We start from the raw sequence: 19,155 nt of genomic DNA, 5'->3' as shown, positions 1-19,155 counted from the left end.
AGCTGAGCAAGTTCCTCTTTGAGGACAGATCCTTGGAACCCTGGAAAAACAACCACAACAACAAGGAAACGATGAAGACCACAGGAAACTAAAGAAGGAGGAGAGAGGAGGGCCAGAGAGAAAGAGATCGAAATCACCTGCCTCTGTTCATGACTTCTCACTTCTCAGTGTCACACTTTTGAAGGCTTCTGTAGCGAAGACCTTAAAAACAAAGGAGACACAGACAAACTCAAGAAAATGAAGTCAGTGTTTAATTACTAAATATTCTACCTCTAAAATTAAAGAAAAAAAAGCTTAAATAATTCAGTTTGATTTGGTCTCATTAGTCTGATTTCCTAGTATTTAGCCTTAATTATGTGATGCATAAGCCCTAATTATGTGGTACATATACAGTGCGCTCTCTAAAGTTAAAGATCAGAACGGATACTGACTTAAATGATAAAATATGTTAAATTATTAATGATAATTAATCTTACAAAATAGGCATAATTAGTTTAAGTACTTTAGATATTACTCTTAATAGCATTACATATAATATGACACAGTTTGATCATTTTAAAAATAATTTATTGGGAAGAAAGTCTATGCAAGCAATGTTTTTTACTCAGGAGGGCCAAGGGGATTGCTTGGTGCTGTCAAAATATATCTAGCTGTCTTTGTTGAAAAGGTGAGTTTGTTTTAACGCCTTAAGTGCTGTGTCCTAAACAAAATGGGAATTTAATTTTAAAGAACTTTTTTTTTCATGAATATCATCATCTTCACAAATAACAGTATCTATGTCATTAAGAGCTCCTGAATATTCTTTAATTTAATGCATTCTTAGTCTTGTGTCATGAAGTGTTCAGAATTATTCTGTTTGTTTTTTCTTTTTTCCCTTTTTATTGTTGATTTTTTTTGTCTTCTACTAAGGTCAATTTAAAATTTAATTATTTAATTTTGATGTCATGGAGCAAAACCTTCTGTTTTAACTCTTTTTTTCTTTAGAATACATAGAATAAATTTGCTATTGTCATTTACTATCTAACATGGAGTTAAACTCAGAATATGAAAGAAATACAATCTGCCTTTAAAGCAAAATTTTGAAATGAATGTTTCTTTGTTGAATGAGATTATGCAGGCAATCAGACAATTGCTCATGTCTCCTACTCGGAACTTATTGATGAAGAATTAAGACGATAAACTACATATCAGATAACATGCTACTTACTCTCTAGATTTTACTACAATGTTCCCAGTCCAGGTTTAAAAATATCCTTGCTGAATACCACTGAGGAAAGCTGATATAATCCAACTGCAGAGCCTTTTCTCAGAATGTAGCTCAAGAGAATGATCAGAAATATGATTTAATCCAATACAGCTCTGATGTGATTAAATTAACCCATTATATATGAATCAGTCTCAAACTTTGACATTGTAAGATATCACAGTGGTTGAAAGTAAGAGTGCTATAGAGAATCTGTCTCTGAAGTCATACAGGGAATGTGTCTAGCATTAGGGCTTTGTTCTAATGACACCTTTCTCACGATGTTCAAATCAAAACGCCATTTCCCCAGACACCACGTTCACCAATTTGTGTTTTTCAAAGCTACCATCTCCAACATTTTGAGCAGACATCTTTGCAACTTTCAGCTCTCTAATTAGATGTAAGGCAGTGCTGATCTAATTCAAATTTGGCTCCACTGAATAAACACTTGCTAAAGACAGAGATAAAGGTTGGCTCCTAAGTCAGAAGGTTGGCTAAAGTGAGGACAGTCAAGGAAAAGAAATCTCAACACTGTCCCAGTGTTTCACTGAGAGGACTCCAAGGATCACAGCAGTGATTTCCATACTTTAAAATTTTTTAAATCGATAATAGTAAACTTTCTTCAAATGAGATCTTGCATAGAACCTCATTTATAAAATAGATGAAACTGTTATTTTATAAGTCCAAGAGAATAATAAGGGTATTTCACTGAAAACAGAAATAGAAATTGTGTATTGCAGATGACAATATCATTCAACCTCAGCATTCAGTTGATTCCTCAATTTTGCATTAGTTGCACCATCTCAGGAAAATCCACCCAGATAATTTGCTCTAAAGTATAACACGTTTTATTTATTTTTCAACAGATGGCCTTGCATCGTAGGCTGCTCTTCAACTGATTATGACTGTCCACAAAAGAAGCTTTCATCTGAGGAGTGCAGAGAAGCAATTGTTGGAACTGTTGATTTCTGTGAGTTTTCTTTTATCACATTTTATTGTGATCTGTATGATTATGTGTTGAGTGATTTTTTACCAAATATCCTTATGAATCTCCTTATTTCATATTTCATATTGCTAAAGATATAGATTACATCATACAATGTGCTCTTAATGAGTCTCTGATGAGAAATTCCTGTTTGAACTTCACTCCAAAAAGAATGGAGATTTTTGAGCCTAAAAAAAAAAAAAATCTTATGACCATTGTGAACTGTATAATTATCAAGTCTTACTTTTATATTTTGGCTTCAAAAAACCCTGGAGTCATCAATTATGGCCAAGTACGGATGTGTGTATGTCCTTCTACCATAAAATTCTTTTCTTATTGCCAAACTTTTTCCTTGTCTTTTGGATATTTTCCTAAATTTTAAAATATGCTGTTGTCATATAATTTCATATATATATATATATATATATATATACACACACACACACACACACACATACATATACATATATATATCTTAAATATTGTCTGAAAAAATTGTAGATCAGAGAAACATAAAAAATGGATAATTTTAAACATATTACTGTTTCTCTCAATGATTTTCTCACTCTTGAAAAACAAGACCGTGTCTAAGTCATTAATTTTTTTAACTTTTTTTATTGAGTTATAGTCATTTTACAATGTTGCTGTCAAATTCCAATGTAGAGCACAATTTTTCAGTTATACGTGAACATACATATATTCATTGTCCCTTTTTTTTTTGCTGTGAGCTACCACAAGATCTTGTATATGTTTCCCTGTGCTATACAGTATAATCTTGTTTATGTATTCTACATTTTGAAATCCCAGTCTGTCCCTTCCCACCTCCCTAAGTCATTCTTTTTTAAATAAGAGAACATAATAACTATATTTTCTACATTTTTTCTTTTGATTGTCTTTCCACAGTTGTTCATATAGATCTATCTCATCCTTTTCATTTCATTGGTTGTTGTATTCCATCACCTGGAGCTACTGTAATTTACTCCATACCCAGTTGTAGGACATTTAAAATATTTCCTTTTTTTTTTTTTTTGCTCTTTCAAACAATGTAGTGATGAATAACCTTGTACCAGTCTGTATGCAGGTTTGCATGTACTTCTGTAGGATACATTTCTAGTGGTGGAATTCATGGGTCAAAGTAACGTGCATTTGAAATTTTGATAAATATTTACACATTTCTCAATAGGGGATTGTAAGCTCTCAGTTCTGTAAGGACTTCTCAGCTCTTTAAACTTAAAAAAAATTTTTTTTATTGAAGTATAGTCAGTTTACACTGTTGTGTTGATTTCTGGTGTACAGCATAGTGATTCTGTTATACACATGTATTCCTTTTCATATTCTTTTTCATTATAGGTTTCATTATAGGTTTATAAAAGGTATTGAATATAGTTTCCTGTGCTGTACAGTAGGACCTTGTTGTTTATCTGTTTTGTATATAATAGTATCTGCAAATCTCAAACTCCCAATTTATTCCTCCACCCCCTGCCCTTTCCCCCTGGTAACCACAATTTTGTTTTCTATGTTTGTGAGTCTTTCTGTTTTGTGAATAAGCTCATTTGTCTCTCTCTTTTTGTTTTTTAGATTCCACATGTAAGTGGTATTTTTCTTACTCTTTCTGGCTTACTTCACTTAGAATAATGATCTCCAGGTCCATTCATGTTACTACAGATGGTGTTATTTTATTCTTTTCTATGGTTGAATAGTATTCCATAGTGTATATATATATATATATATATATATATATGTCACAGCTTCTTTATCCAATCATCTGTCAGTGGACATTTAGGTGCCTCAATGTCTTGGCTATTGTAAATAGTGTTGCTGTGAACATTGAGGTGCATGTATCTTTTCAAATTAGAGTTTCCTCTGGATATATGCCCAGGAATGGGATTGCTGGATCATATGGTAAGTCTATTTTTAGTTTTCTAAGGAATCTCCATACTATTTTCCATAATGGCTGCACCAAACTACATTCCCACCAACAGTGTATGAGGGTTCCCTATTCTCCACACCTAGCATTTATTGTTTGTGGACTTTTGAATGATGGCCATTCTGACTGCTGTGAGGTGATGCCTCACTATAGTTTTGGTTTGAATTTCTCTAATAGTTAGCAATATTAGGCATTTTTTCATGTGCCATCTTCAGACCTAGGAAAGTGTTTGCTGAAGGACTTTGAATTAATGAAAATACTAATAATTCTGTATCTCTATTTATAAAATTTCTATTTTCTATTGCTTATTAATAAAAATATGGATGAAGGCTTTCAATGATGTGGTTTCATTTCTTACTCTGTAAACTTATTTACTATTTCACAAATTTGCAGATATCTTTGCATATCCTATGCTATTTAATAATTATAATCTTGCAGACAATGATCCTTGCACTATGCTTTGTCCTGGAATGTCTTTCCTCCATCTTACTAGTTTTAACCCAAACATCATTTTCTCTCTGAAGGCTTTTCTAAATCTGTCAGAAGTGTTAACCACTCTTCTCTTGAATTTACCATATAGCTGCCCTGAAAACTTACATAATTTTTATCAAACTGTATTTTAATTACTCATTAATATAACTGTTTGTCCTGAAAGCCTGTGATCTTTATGAGATCATCTTTGTGTCTGACTTCTCATAAATGTAAAAACAACTGACTATTAGTCTGATAGTTGTAGCTTAACAGCTTGAATTAGTAAAATAGTCCATATGATTGGTATTATTTTCACTAATATTGGCTAATTTCTAGTTTTATTCCTGGTAATAAAGATGTCCTTGTGGTTCTTTTCCCAAATAGAGATAACTGGTGTGATTAAAGTCTTTTATGTTTCTGAAGTTTGTAGGAATGCTAGTAATCATTTTAAGGGAGTGAAACCTTTGTCAACATGACTAAATATACACACATATATACTATATACATTTAAATAGATAATTAAGCAGGGAAACAATAAGCTAAACTGTATAATGTTTGGAATTGTGCAGATAGACCTGAAATTTTGACACCATGCTGATGCTGCATACGATGCATGGGATTAGAATATTTAGTACCTCTATGTTTGCTACCTCTGTTTAAATTTGTAATAGAGAGCTAACTTGTCTCTACAGCTGTATTACATTCTTCATATAAACTCTAATCTGAAGAAATGCAGTGTTGGACTTTAGCCTCATACAACTAAAGAATACTTCTAACAGTGACTGTTTTCAGTTAAGAATATGTTGCAAAAGGGATAAATATTTGTAGTCTTCATTTTGTAAGTTTATATAATTGTAACATTTATTTTTGATCAATTAGGACAATATTAGCACTTTGAAATGGGAGGCTTGTTTTTCTATTTATTTTAAATCATCCAATCATCAATTTGACACATACTTATTGATTTCTAAATATTTTCCTTACATGTTGCCTGCAGTTAAGTTGATGAAGGTTTCAAAATCATCAAAAGAAACTCCTGGATTTTCATTTTTTTTACCTCTGGAAAAGCTACGGAACAACCACAATTATGTTATTACTTAGTGTTAAAGTTACAGCAATGTATAGTTTTCAAATTGGAATGCTTATGAGAGGTATTTGCACTTAATGAGGAAATTTGTGATGAATGGACATTAAAACTGATTAGCTGCATTTCACCTTTATATTTATAATCATATTTAAACAGTATTTAATTGTTATGATACATGAGATCATAATCTCAATATCATAATACACTCCTGGAAAGCAATGATACTAATTTGATACTAGGGCTGCTGCCTGCATTGTCCAGTTTAATAATTATAAGGTTAAAATGTTAGTATAAAACAGACTCATTTCTGAGGGATTTTCATTTTGGCTCTCTCCTTCCTGAGCCTTCCACTTGCTTATCAAACAGTCAAAATCTCTGAAGAAAATATTTAAAGTCAATTCTTAATTCTATCTTCCCTAATTTCTCTTGTTTGTTGGATACCAGATACATATGTATTTAGTGCATTATTAAGAGAAAACTTTTAGATGGTTTCAGTATTTTAATGATTTTTCCTTTTCCTTTTCTTGCCTAATTTTAGTTTTTTAATGACTCATTTAATGAATTACAATGCCATGCTTATTTTTGAGTTCTTAGGAAACGAATACATAGGTTTTTCCTGTATTTTTTACATTCCTCATTCTTTTGGCAAGACTTTCATAATTCATATTTCAAAGGAGGAGAGAGAGAGAGAGAATTGAGAGAAGAGAAGTGAAGAGAAGAGAAAAGAAGGGGAGAAGAGAAAGGAAGATAGAGAGACTCACCATCGAGACCCGAGGCTTAGGAGGAAATCTAGCTACAGTTCGGTGTGTGGACAGAAGTTGAAAATGGGAGAAGCCAGTATGGTTAGAACTCTATACAAAAGGCAGAGCAAAAGTGTTAATCTACTATAGGCTACTTCTGAACCAATTAAAAACATTCAGGAAAACTTAGGGTGAATGTGTAACTCGCCAAGTCTCATCCAGTCCTTAATCAGCTTCCACTCTGCTGAGCAGGACAGGTCACACCAACACATCTATTATTCCCTGCATTGGGTGATGAATGTTTTTTGAATCTTAAGCATTAAGTTCCATCAGAGTAGAAAGGAAGGAAACCTGCTATCCTACTGTAATAAGCAGGTGAGTCTTCAGTGGAAAAGGTAGCGTTGAAGACAGACTTGTCCCAAAGACAGACATACTAGCAGGCTTTTTCTCCATGTCTTGAATATTCTATGTCAAGAGAGCAGAACACATTGCTTAAGGAGGGGTAATAAGTATTTCAGTAGGATTGGCTGATTAAGTTTGAAATACACAATGAGGATTTTGAAAGTTAGAAAGTAATACTCATTTTTACAAGAAATTTACATGATTGGAATTTAACAGTATTAAATTTAGTGGTGAGCAAGGAGGGTCTGAAGGAGAAGCTAAAATGAACCTAGCAGATAAGACCTAGGCATATAGATAAAAGTAGGGATCAAGTGAAATGAAGGGTCATAAAATGTTCCTGAAGATGGCTATTTCATTTCTTATTTATTCAACAGATTCAATAAGTACATGTTTTCTCTTAGACCCTTTTTGAGCACTTATATGTTAATTCATTTAGTTTATAAAACTTATTTCTAAATATTTGAATAGAATAAGAAACCATTTAAAAATAACTACATGTTCGTGTGGTCAGAAGAGTCAACAATGAAAGTCAAATGGAAATGTAATTTAAAACAATTTTTGCCACTGGGCAACCTACAGTTTGGATGTTTAATGAGGTAATCTTTATGAAAGAACGTAATAAATAGCAAACCTTGAACAAATACCTGAGATATTATTATTCTAATTATTCAAAATTGACCACAAACTTAAAAAAATCATATTTGAATAAGGTTGGAGTCATGCAGTAGATTGTCAGAATTACAAGAGAACCAGTAAATATATAGCACTCGCATCCAGGCAACAGTGGAAAAATGTTTGCATGACAACAGAGCTATATGGCCATTATTTGGAAACTGTTATGTGGCTATTTTCCGTGTACTTCTTAGCATTTTTTTGAGATGGAAAATCCATGGAATGCTTCATTTTCCTTTTTGCATTAAGAAGGCTTTCATAAGAAACTCATTGTGCCAGAGTGATAATTTTGCATAGCTTAATCGTTCCCATGAATCACGAAACTACTTTCAACCCACACATCATTTGACCCTTGTCAGCTTTTACACACAACCCCAAAAGACAGAATTTGGATAAAATAAAGAAGTGCCAACCATGAAAAATTATTCTGGATTAAAGAAAAGATGAAGGAATTATTTTGAGTGCTATATAAATGTACTTAATAACATGCAAAGCAAAATGATGCACCACATTAGAGTGCATTGAACAGAAATGAGAGTTAAGTCAGAAAATGAAGCTCTGTGGATCCCACAATGGGATGAATCAGCTTACTTTTATTACTATTTTGTAAATGATAAAAGAACTTTTATTTGAGGTACTGTGTAAGTCAGTTTTCAATTTCATCAGCTATGTCATCTGGAAAAAATATTGGTCTGGACGTCTTGGAGAAAAATCTGTGGTCTCCTTTGAAAATTTCATGTACTCTCATGATTTCAAATAGTATTTGTAGGCTTAATAGTATCAGATATTTACCTATAGGTCTGGCAATGCCAAGATTTCTAGATTTATACATTTAAACCTGTTCCAACCTTTCTGCTCAATGCATTGAGCATATATTTTTCTTATATTTCTCAAGTTTAACATGTCCAGTACTGAATTGTTTATTTTCTCTATTCACTCACTGCCACATATACCAACCCCAAAATTTCTTCTTCTTTTTCTAATTTGGCAGAGTGGGAAAGCCTGAAACCTAGGAATTTTCCTTGACTCTAACTCACCCCCTGAATCTCTAATGAAAAGTTGTTGATTTTACCTCCTAATATTTAGAATATGCTTCTTTCTTTCCTACCTCACTCCTATCCATGTACTCAGCATCTCTCTTCTGACTATTGAAATAGCCTCTGAATTGACCACACCAACATCAGTCTCTCCCATAGCCAATCAGTTTTTCAGACCGTCATAAAAGTGTTTATGCTAACATGCAAATCTGACTGTATACCACTTAAATTATCTCAGTTGTTTTCAAATGCCAAAATTATACATCGAAACTCACCTTTTGCTGCTGTACGACATGTGTATCACCCAGCTTTAACAAATTCTGAAATGTGTTTGATAGAGAGTGTCAATAGGACCAGGTGGGTTTATCCAAAAATAATGTGTGGGGTGAGGCGACCTGAGAAGTGAAGTGAAAATGCAGGAAGAGAGCCAAGCATGCATACGTTCATTAGCACATATTTATAAGCATTAAGTAGGGACTAGGTGCTGTGCACACAAGGAGAGCTAGGACAAGATCTTTGCTCTTGAGCTGTTGTTGGTCTCCCATGAGAGGTGTTTAAGCTACACATCTATTTTTGAATAGGTAAGGAGGTGGCATCTAAGTAGAATCTTGAAAGAATTAGTGAGGTATTATTTTAAACAAATAAGGGCTAAAGAGTTTTTAATCAGAAGAAGCATCATGTCAAATGTACAAAGACTAAAAAGATCTGGGAAAAATTTAGGCTACACAGATAGGGGTGGTATATGTCAATACAGACAAGATAAGCAAGAGGCTGAAACATGAAAGTCCTTGACTGTCCTTGTGAAATGACTGAACTTTATCATTCAGGCAGTAGGAAGCTTTTAGTGTATGTCTATGTTTTTGAGGTAGGGGTGCAGAGATACAAAAAATTTAAAAATATATATATATATACAGTACAAATTAACAGCACCATATTAATACTATACTTAAAGTATGGTAAATAGGGGAGACATGATTTGTTCTGCCTTGAGAAAGTTTCATCCAATCTAGAGAACAGATAGACGGGAACCAAATCATGCAGAAAGGACACTGATTTGGCAGCTATTGCTATAATCCAAACAAGATATATAAAGAGCCTGACGGAACGGAGAAAAGTGCATATATTTGGAGATATTTAAGAGGTAGAATAGATAATATTTGATATTTGATCAAGGAAGTTAAAAGAACAGAAAATATAGGCAAGACTAGCAGAACTAGAAAAATGAAAGAACATCGATTTCTTTGCAATGGTATAAACAGAACCAATCTAGGTAAGTTGCAGAAACAAAGGACCAAGACATTTATACATTTATATGCTCTCATTAAATGTTTATTTGGGTGGATAAAATCCATTTAAAGTGCTTAGAATGTAATAAAATAGTTATTCCAGTCATGGTCTTACAAACAGCAACAAAACCTAAAATGGAGATATATCATTCAGTTTTTAGAAATTTCAATGTAAACAACACACTTTTTCTGATTTTAGGCACAAGGAGCTTTATAATATATAAGCTCTTTATTTTTTTCTGTATATGACTATGATAATCCTTTGAAATTGAGAAGCTGTAATAATAAGGTATGGATATTGGTTCTGAACACCCTTAGGTTTTCATTATCACTGCTACTCCTACCTCTGTCCTATTTATTGACAGAAGAGAGTCAATGAAGGCAAATCATGATAAAAAGAAAACATAAAGAGAGAAAAAAATGTAAGTGAACTGAGGATCTACTACCTTCAAACTAACTTTGAAAGTAGGCATTCTTCATCATTCTAACCTAGAATGCTGAATATAATTAAAGTTTTATGATTATGTTTTAATAGAATAATTTCTAGGTTTCCCTTTTCTGGTTCTGCATGGTTTTTAACCTTAATTATTTTATATTTCACATTTTAATTGTATAAATTTAAAGCTTGAGCAACTTTAGGTGGTGTATTGAGTATCAAAGTTTTCTGTTTCATTTTTCTTTTATCTTATATTACCAATATGATTACTATTGATGAGGGAGTTAAATATTCAGCTCCTCTTTGTTCTGTGTTGAAAACAAAACTTGGGGAGAAAATTAGATTGTAGTTATTTTAAAAAGAAGCTAAGACCCCTAATGCATTCTAGAAGCAAGGGAAGTTGATTTGTGAGGGACATGGGTATGCGTGAGAGCTATACAGAATTAATCCAAGGAGGAAATTTGAATCATGCTAAAAGGCACAGGATGCCTGTGAACCAGTCATTATATAAAGACGTTTTTGTTGCCCCATGCCTTTGGCCTCTTGTGAGGTTATGCTTTTGGCAAGTGATCTATCTTAATATTACACAAGGAAGCTTTGTATGGGGCAGTGTATCATCAGAGTTCTTTTGTTCGACAATAATGTAAGGAAAAGAATATGTGCAGTACTAAACGCTAGGGTCCAGAATAAAAATAGTATTCCTTTGTTACATAAATGTAAAAGTAATAATGAAAAGCAACCACTTAAAGAGAACACTGAAATCACGGAACCTCAGCATCTTTGGAAGATTATCTTCAAATTATGCCTTCATTTTACCAGTGAGAACATTAATAGTAGCTAATATGCATTAAGTGCACTATATATGCCAGTCATTCTACTAAGTAATTTTTGTGGATTATCTCACCTACTCCTTATACCCACTGAAGAGACTGATTTAGTTGTTATTCACACTTCCTAGATGAGAGAACTATGGCTTCAGTATGTTAAAAGTTTATCCACTTCCTGATCCAGAATCTCAAGTCAAACGATTTCAGATGTGGCACTTACAACCGCCATCCAATATGTCCTCCCAATAATGATGTAAATTTTGGTTTTTCAAGAAATTCTTACTGTTAAATGGTAAAGAGTTTTGTTCACTATTACATTAAGTTAAATCTATAGCAAGCCAGAAGAAATTTTGAAACTGTGTCTGCCTGTCTCATATTTTCAAAATTTCAAAATCTTATTTGAATCATGGATTTTTTCTTTAAGAGTTCATAGATCCCTAGGAAGTATATGGATGTGCCTTAGACGACCAATGACCCTCTAAAATTATATCTTAACTTTCATGTCAATGCAATTTGCTGTATTTTTTTGTAAAGTGAGAAGATTGCTTCTGCAGATTTTAGTACTGTCTATGATCCTTCTAAAACCTTGGAAACTATTAGTCAGATGTTTAGTACTCTTACAGAAAAAGAAATCTAAAAGTAATACTTTAACAAGCAAAAGGTAAAAATGAATGTGATCTCTGAATTTTAATTAGAACAATGACAGTCACAGGTGCATAAAGGTTTAGATTAAATGTCACCAGGAAACAGTAATTTTTAAAATCATTCCTGAATTGGAGCATTACATCCATGTGATTTTGACTCACTATGCCGTATCAAGCCCAGTTACAACACCGCTTTTCAAACTGATTTATGCCAAATATAAATAATTTGAAATTCTCTTAACATGAATCTATCAAATCTGTTCTAAAATGTGGCATATAGTCATCTGGATTAACTGTTTTTATCCTATTTAATCATCACTTATTTAAAAAATAAACTTACTTTGGTAAGTGTATGTTTAATTTTACAGGAGACTGCTAGACTCTACTCCCCAGAAATGTGAGAGTTCCGGTTACTCCACATCCTCATCAACACTTGGTATTTTCAGTCTTTGTCATTTTAGTTTTTCTTGTATGTTTGTAGTGGAATCTCATTGTGATTTTAATGTGAATTTCCCTGATTACTAATGATGTTGAGCATTGTTTCTTGTACTCATCATCTATTTGCTTGTAATCCTACTGTTCAAACCATTTCAACACTTTTAGATTGCTTACCATCCTATAACTGATTTGTAAACATTCTTTTAACATTTTATTTTTTGTTTTTATCTTTTTACAGTTCTATAATTTTTAAATCGAAGTACAGTGTATGTACAATATTACATAAGTTACAGGTGTACAATATAGTGACTCACAATTTCTACAGATTATACTCCATTTATATAGCTCTTTTCGTGTTTTAGATACAAGCTCTTTTCAGCTTATATGTTGTGAATATCTTTTTTCTGGTCTATGGGTTCTCCTTTCTTTTATTTAATGGTGTCTTTCTAAGAACATAAGATTTTAATTTCGATGGTTCACAATTTATCAATATTTTTCTTTTATGGCTCCTACTTTTTGTAGCCCATCTAAGGGAAACCATTGCCTAATTCAAGTTCGCAAAGACTTTTTACTATTTTCTTCTAGAACTTTTGTACCTGTGATTTTAATATTTAGGTCTAGGTTCTATTTAAGGTTAAATGTTGTGTGCTGTGTGAGTTAAATATTGAGACTTATATGCATAGTCAAGATGTTCCAAGACTGTTAAAAAGACTGTACTTTCTTTACTGAATAGCCTTGTGCTTTTGTCAAAAGTGTTATTATAGCAGTGAGTCTTCTAGAATCTATTCTGTTCAATTGACAAGTATGTCTATTCTAACAATAACACACTATCTTGATTACTATAGCATTGTAGTATAAATCTTCTAACATTCTTTTTTAAAGTGTTTTTGTTTCTTCTAGGTTATTTGCATTTCCATATAAATTTTAAAATCAGCTTAATAAATTCTATGAAAAAATTTTTTGAATTTTAATAGGGATTGCATTGAACCTAGAGATCAATATGGGGAAAATTGATATCTAAGCAGTATCAAGACACCCAGTCCATGAACCTCATGTATTTTTCCAATTATTTAGGTATTTAATTTCTTGCAACTTGAAAACATTCAATATATATAAGAGAGTTGATTCTTTAGATTCTTTATTCAATTAGAGAGAGCCATTTCTAGTTCTTTCTTTTCAGTACTTGTTTATCCTCAACTTTAAACTTGGAGGATCTCAAAGCACTTTACCTCAACTGTAGAAGAAAAAGAAGTCTATGCAGAGCAGGGATAAATTGGCATCTTCAAAATTGTAAAACTATATGGTCATCTTCCACATCATGCTCCTCTCCGCCAGCTGAGCAAGATGGAAGCACTGCTCCAGGTGGATGCAGGCAACAGAAAGCTCCCTCTCTCCCTCACAATCAGTCCAGAGTGCAGTTTCTCCCAGGAGTGTCAGACCACTAGCATTTCTAGCCATCCTCCCCACCATTCTTCCTCCAGCACTTGCCACCACTGTGATATTTTTGTGGCTTCAGTCATTGTCCCAAAGTTATGCAGATTCCTCATCAATTCTTCCTCTTTACATCCTGAAACAGATTTTTTTTAAAAAGGCAAAACATTAGGAAAATATTCTCTTCATCAGTATGTATTCTCCAGTGATTTTGATTCTTGTGATTGAATGACTAGTCCCCCATCCTGGCATTCTTAACGTCCAAGTCAGTTACTTCCCATATCAACTATTAGGACACTTCTTTCCATAAAACCAAAGTTGGCAAACAGTCTTTGAGCTTGAGAAACATCTCATGTATGTAAAAATATGTGCTGTAAATAGGAATAAATAAGATAAAGTTTTTTTTCCACAAATATGCTTTTCAGTGACAAATAAGTTATGAAAGACAATAACATTTGTTTTAATTTAGCCTCTTTTAGAAAAAAGATATTGAATGAGAGTTTACAATTATTCTGGCAAATTAAAGTTTACCAAATTTAAATTTATTTAATAAATAAATGTGCTTACAAAATTCAAACAGTAGCTTAAAAAATTCAATCAGAATAGAAGCAAGTCTAATTACTATATAAAGAGAGAGCCAGTATTATACAATTAAGTGATGGTTAATTTTTATTTGTCTACTGATCAACTTAGTTTAATCCAAAAGTAATACTAGTTTGGTTTCAGTAGGTACTCATAGGTATAGACTATGGAGAGTCCTGTATTAAAATACGAAGACAGTTTTATAAGAACAGCACACTAAATCCTGAGTATGGCCTTTGAAAACATTTCTGCGTCTAAAATTCTATGAGTCTTTCCCAGCTATGTTTCTGCCAATAGAAATATGATCTATGGTTTAGAGATGTGCCCTTGTGAACTTCCCTGTAAATCTGCTTTAACAGAATTCTCTGTTCTTACTAGTAAAATAGGACGTTATACTTTTGTAATAAAATTTCACTCTAAAGATTAAATAAAACTTGTATTAAATGTGCAATAAACTTCTCTGTCTGAATACTTAATTCTAAAATAACTGATAATATATAAATGCTCTGAGTAGTCGCAAACTATAAATAATTTTCCGTGTCTGAAAATCTTTTCTAGAACTTTTTGTCTTTGGAGGGCAGAATCATATAAGATACATCCTTTAGGTCCCTTTCATCCACCTTCCTTCTCTTCTAAGTGCTGGAATTTCTTCTTTAATATTTTTTTGTGAAGATTTAAGCTTTTATTTCAACAGTTAATATTATGCCATAAAAATAGCATTTATAAGATTTAGATCTGGAAAAGATAGAAGCAATCATATAGCTCTAATACAATGTTGGTGTTTTACTAATTCTAAATGAATTCTAAAAATTATAAGGAATTTCTAGGACAGTCACTAAAGTAGTGCTAGAATCTGGATTTCTTTATAATAATGGAGTTTTCTTACAATTGCAAGAAGTTGAAACACTTGTGTTACAGTTCTGGTTGGAGCATTTTTGAGGGAAAATGAAATTTGATTTAGCTTTTTTTATTCTCTCTTCTGTATCTTTCTCTTTTTCTAAACTTCATAATCAATCTTTCGTCAACATGTCTCCAATAAACAAATTATCTATTTTCAGTAAAGCCACATTTGATGTCAGGACTTCCTCAACAGCCAGTCACAAATGTCCTTTGTAGTAGTTGGTAATTTAATTCACCCCTTTATCAGTCAAGTTCAGCAGCTAATATTTGACAGGCAGGGGTTACAAACCTGGGTAGCTTTTGACATAGACCATTTACCAGCCAGAATCTCAAATCAATGACTTCGAAACTGAATCTTGCTGCCAGTGTGTTTTTCTTTGGTTGCATGGAGTTTTTAAAAATTGAATTTGAATGCCTTAATTGAGGACAGACTTACCAGTGTGTCACAGTTCCTACATACCCTGTTACTTTTGTGCGTGACATCTCAAATCAGTTTATGTAACTGGTTATGTAATTGAAACCAACATGACTATTGCTTTGTGTTTGTTTCATCTTGTTATTGGAGAGGAGGGTGCGTGGATGTTTCCTTCTCATAGAGAAAATGTTTGGGGAGGATGAAGACAGTCATCAGACTAATAGTGCCACTGATGTTGCAAAGAAAAATATCTTTGCACTTGATTCAGGAAAACTTAAAAACTGGAAAAACATTTCTTACTGTACATAATATTGTGACACATTTCATATCCCTAATTTGCTAAATATAAAGAGGCATAATGCCTATTAATATTAAATGGGTCAGTTTCTAAATGCAGTCAAACTTAAAGCTGCTATCTTTCACATCTTTTCTAAAAATGGTTGATTATAGAATTAAAAAAAAAATCCAAAACATGAAGACAGTTCATTCGTATTTTAGTGTACATCTTTGAGTACTATGGAGTTAATTTTTTGTAATAATGATTTTAATTAGAAACACGATCATAATATTTTAGTTAGCATTTCATAATATCAATAAAAATATTGCAATTTTTTTTACCATAAATGAAATGACAAACAGCAAATGTTAAAGATTTTACAAGCTAATTAAATGTCATTGTGAGAGCTATAAAATATGTGTAAGTTGTAGTTCCATTTAGTTTTGGAGAATGATCAGATTTGATCACAACGGTTAAAAGACCTAGACTTGGACTTACAGTAATGCTTAACATGAGCTTTTCTATGAGACATTTGGCATGAAAATTAAATATGACCCGCATAAAACACTAAGAAGTATTATGTTCCAAATTTTGCTTCAAATATGCTTCCTCTGTAAATGTATTAGAAATGAAAATCAAATAATTCCTGTTTTTACTTTTTATTTAACTAATATTAGCAACTAATGATTAATCTGAATCTGAATGAGCATGACAAATTGGAATCTTATTTGCAAATGGTGAAAATTATGAAAATCAGTGCTGCATGATCTAAATATTATTCTTCACTGATCAGGAAAATGTGACCTTTGTATTGGGTTTGTATAAAATATATTGTAAGTGTTCATACAGTTTTATGAAGAAAGACTTTCATCTTGAAGTTATTAGATAGTTTTAACTAACTGATAAACAAACACGATAAGTGATGTTTTTCACTTTTCATAATAATATTATTCTCAATATTTATCACCAACATCTATTCAATTTCATTTAATGATTTTAGTATTTGATATTTTGCTTATATTTTCAAAGTGTGAAATATACAATTAATGCCATTTTATTTTTTCCAATGGAGTAGAGCTTTAAATTTTTCTTTACTTTTTTTCTTTTTAAAAGCACTTTTATTGTGTATTGGATCCAAAACAATGGTTTAATTAATATTAATACAGCCATGGATTTTTTGTGTGTATTTCAAAATTTATATTCTCCATCACAACACTAGGAAAAAAAATATCTGTCCCTCTGCCGGACTAGTGTTAGTTTGATGATTATACTAATATTAACTGCTTCACTTGAGTAAGCAAAGAAGAAGTAAAATACCAGTCAGACCAGCTGTTAATTCACGGAGTGTTGTACTATGCTTATTAAAAATACCCAAAAGATGTACCTTTGTGGTTCAGTCTTTTGAATTAGAATCAGAATATTAATCATGCCTCAGGCCTAAATTAAACATTGGAAGGCCCCTTAAGAATTTTCACCAAATTTTCTTGGATTTTTCTTTATTGGGTCTTCCTGGACTCTGTTTAGCTCTGTAATTGCTTTGCTCCTTTGTTGATAGGTTAAGGCACAATGTGATTTTCTCCATGTCATAATATTTAAGAGGACGGCTCAATGGTCTACTCCAAGTTGCAATGTGCAGCTGAGACACCGATTTATAACAGAAATAGTGTTTACAATGTCAAATACAGTGTGAAGTGAGAACAATTATGTATCTCTAAGTCCATAGTTATCAAAGCATCTGAATTATTACTATCTTCATATCATTTATATTCCGAAGGGGTTGTCTTAAGTGACCCTGCCAAATGTGGTTGACCTCTTATATATATGAGTATGCAAATGCAAGAAAAAATAAGGAAAACCTATCAAGCATGTTCAAAATATAGTATTGTCTGATTTCAGAAAATGGTCATTGTCATTAATGAATGTATGCCTGGTCACTTACATATGGACAAGGTTTGAAGAATAGAAACGTGTGATTGACAGTAGCGTTTGTGCATCTCGCCAAGAGCTGTGCCTTGAGTATATTATATATACGGGAGTGCAATCTGAACTCCACACACTTGAGACCGGAAAAAGTGTTATGACCTAAATTATTTTAATGTTTAACATATCTCTGCTGCCTCACTCTCAAGGAAAGGGGACAAGATGGAAAAGTATATCAGTTTGAGAGAGACTGTATTATTTTAAAAAATAATTAATGATAATAATAAAGCACCAGTGCTCTGCCTGTAGACCACAACACTCCTCTTCCCATTTCTCTATTGAATTTATGATATTTAAATAAGAACTCTTAATTCTGACACCCCACAATTATTTGGGGAAAGAGAAAACACGTTTGTTGAAACTGATATTTCAATTTATTAACACATTTGTTTGAAGCAACATGCTCAGGTTTTTAAAGGTTTACTTAACATTATTTTAGCTAAACTAACACTACATGGACTTTACATTGCCAATATTTGTATATTATGTATCACAACAGAGTAATAAAGGCAGCTCAACGTGATAAAAACAAGGGAAACATTGATCAATTTTTAGTATTAGTACAAAAACAAAATACTGATGTATTTTGAAGTGAGATAGCAACAGCTTACCCCCTGGAACCTTAATTAGTTCCCATTAAAAGAGTTAACAGAGGAAATATGAATTCATTTGACCTGACAGGTATCTAAAAATTACTGCTCTCCACGGTTACAAGCACTTTTGGTAGCTATGAATAAATAACCTGGAAAAACAAGAACTATAGCCAAAAGGAAGCACGTGTTTCTGAAAGAAGCGTGACCAGTGACTGGTGAGTACTCAGGAAGTCTAACCAGTGGTGCTTTGTCGTAAGACAGAACTTCACTGATGCTCTGAACTAGACCTTGCCTCTCTTCTTTCCTTCTCTGTGAAATTGCTGTAGTTGCTTGGGTGATAGAGAAATGAATTACAACTTATTCCTAGAAATGTCTAAATTACAAATAATACGCTCGTTATCAAATGTAATTATTGTCGTGTGTTCGTCAGAGATCAAACTGTGACCAATAATGAAACAGTAACTGGAGGAAAAATTTCCAAGGACCCTCTTCAGTAACATTAGTAATGAAAATTAGAACAAATCCAGTACAGTGTTAAATATTTAGTAAACTGAAGATTGATGAGATCTATGACCTTGTGAACCTCTTCTTTTGCTCCAAACCTTCATGATTTAGTATTTTGTTGAAGAAGAACTGTTATAATGATTCTTTATATTATAACCCAGATCTAAACAATGTAAGTATTTTACCAATTTTGTTTTGTGTAGCCCCCCCGTTTTTCTGTCTGAATACTTTGAAGCAGATCCCAGATAACATATTTCACCTACATATATTCAAGGCTG

At 32.5% G+C, this 19,155-nt stretch overlaps 1 long non-coding RNA gene across 6 annotated transcripts in view; it reads left to right on the top strand.

Moving 5' to 3' along the window:
* LOC116280637 (uncharacterized) overlaps window positions 1-19,155 on the top strand; it is a 459,686-nt gene that overhangs the window by 423,078 nt on the left and 17,453 nt on the right. For all 6 annotated transcript variants that reach the window (XR_012072592.1, XR_012072591.1, XR_012072589.1 and 3 more), the window contains 2 exons: window positions 2,110-2,213; window positions 18,462-18,588. This is a non-coding gene — a long non-coding RNA (uncharacterized lncRNA). The remainder of the gene's footprint in view (window positions 1-2,109; window positions 2,214-18,461; window positions 18,589-19,155) is intronic.

The sequence above is a fragment of the Vicugna pacos genome, chromosome 5 (assembly GCF_048564905.1).
Source record: "Vicugna pacos chromosome 5, VicPac4, whole genome shotgun sequence".
NCBI lineage: Eukaryota > Metazoa > Chordata > Mammalia > Artiodactyla > Camelidae > Vicugna > Vicugna pacos.
This window is presented reverse-complemented; position numbering and strand designations above follow the sequence as displayed.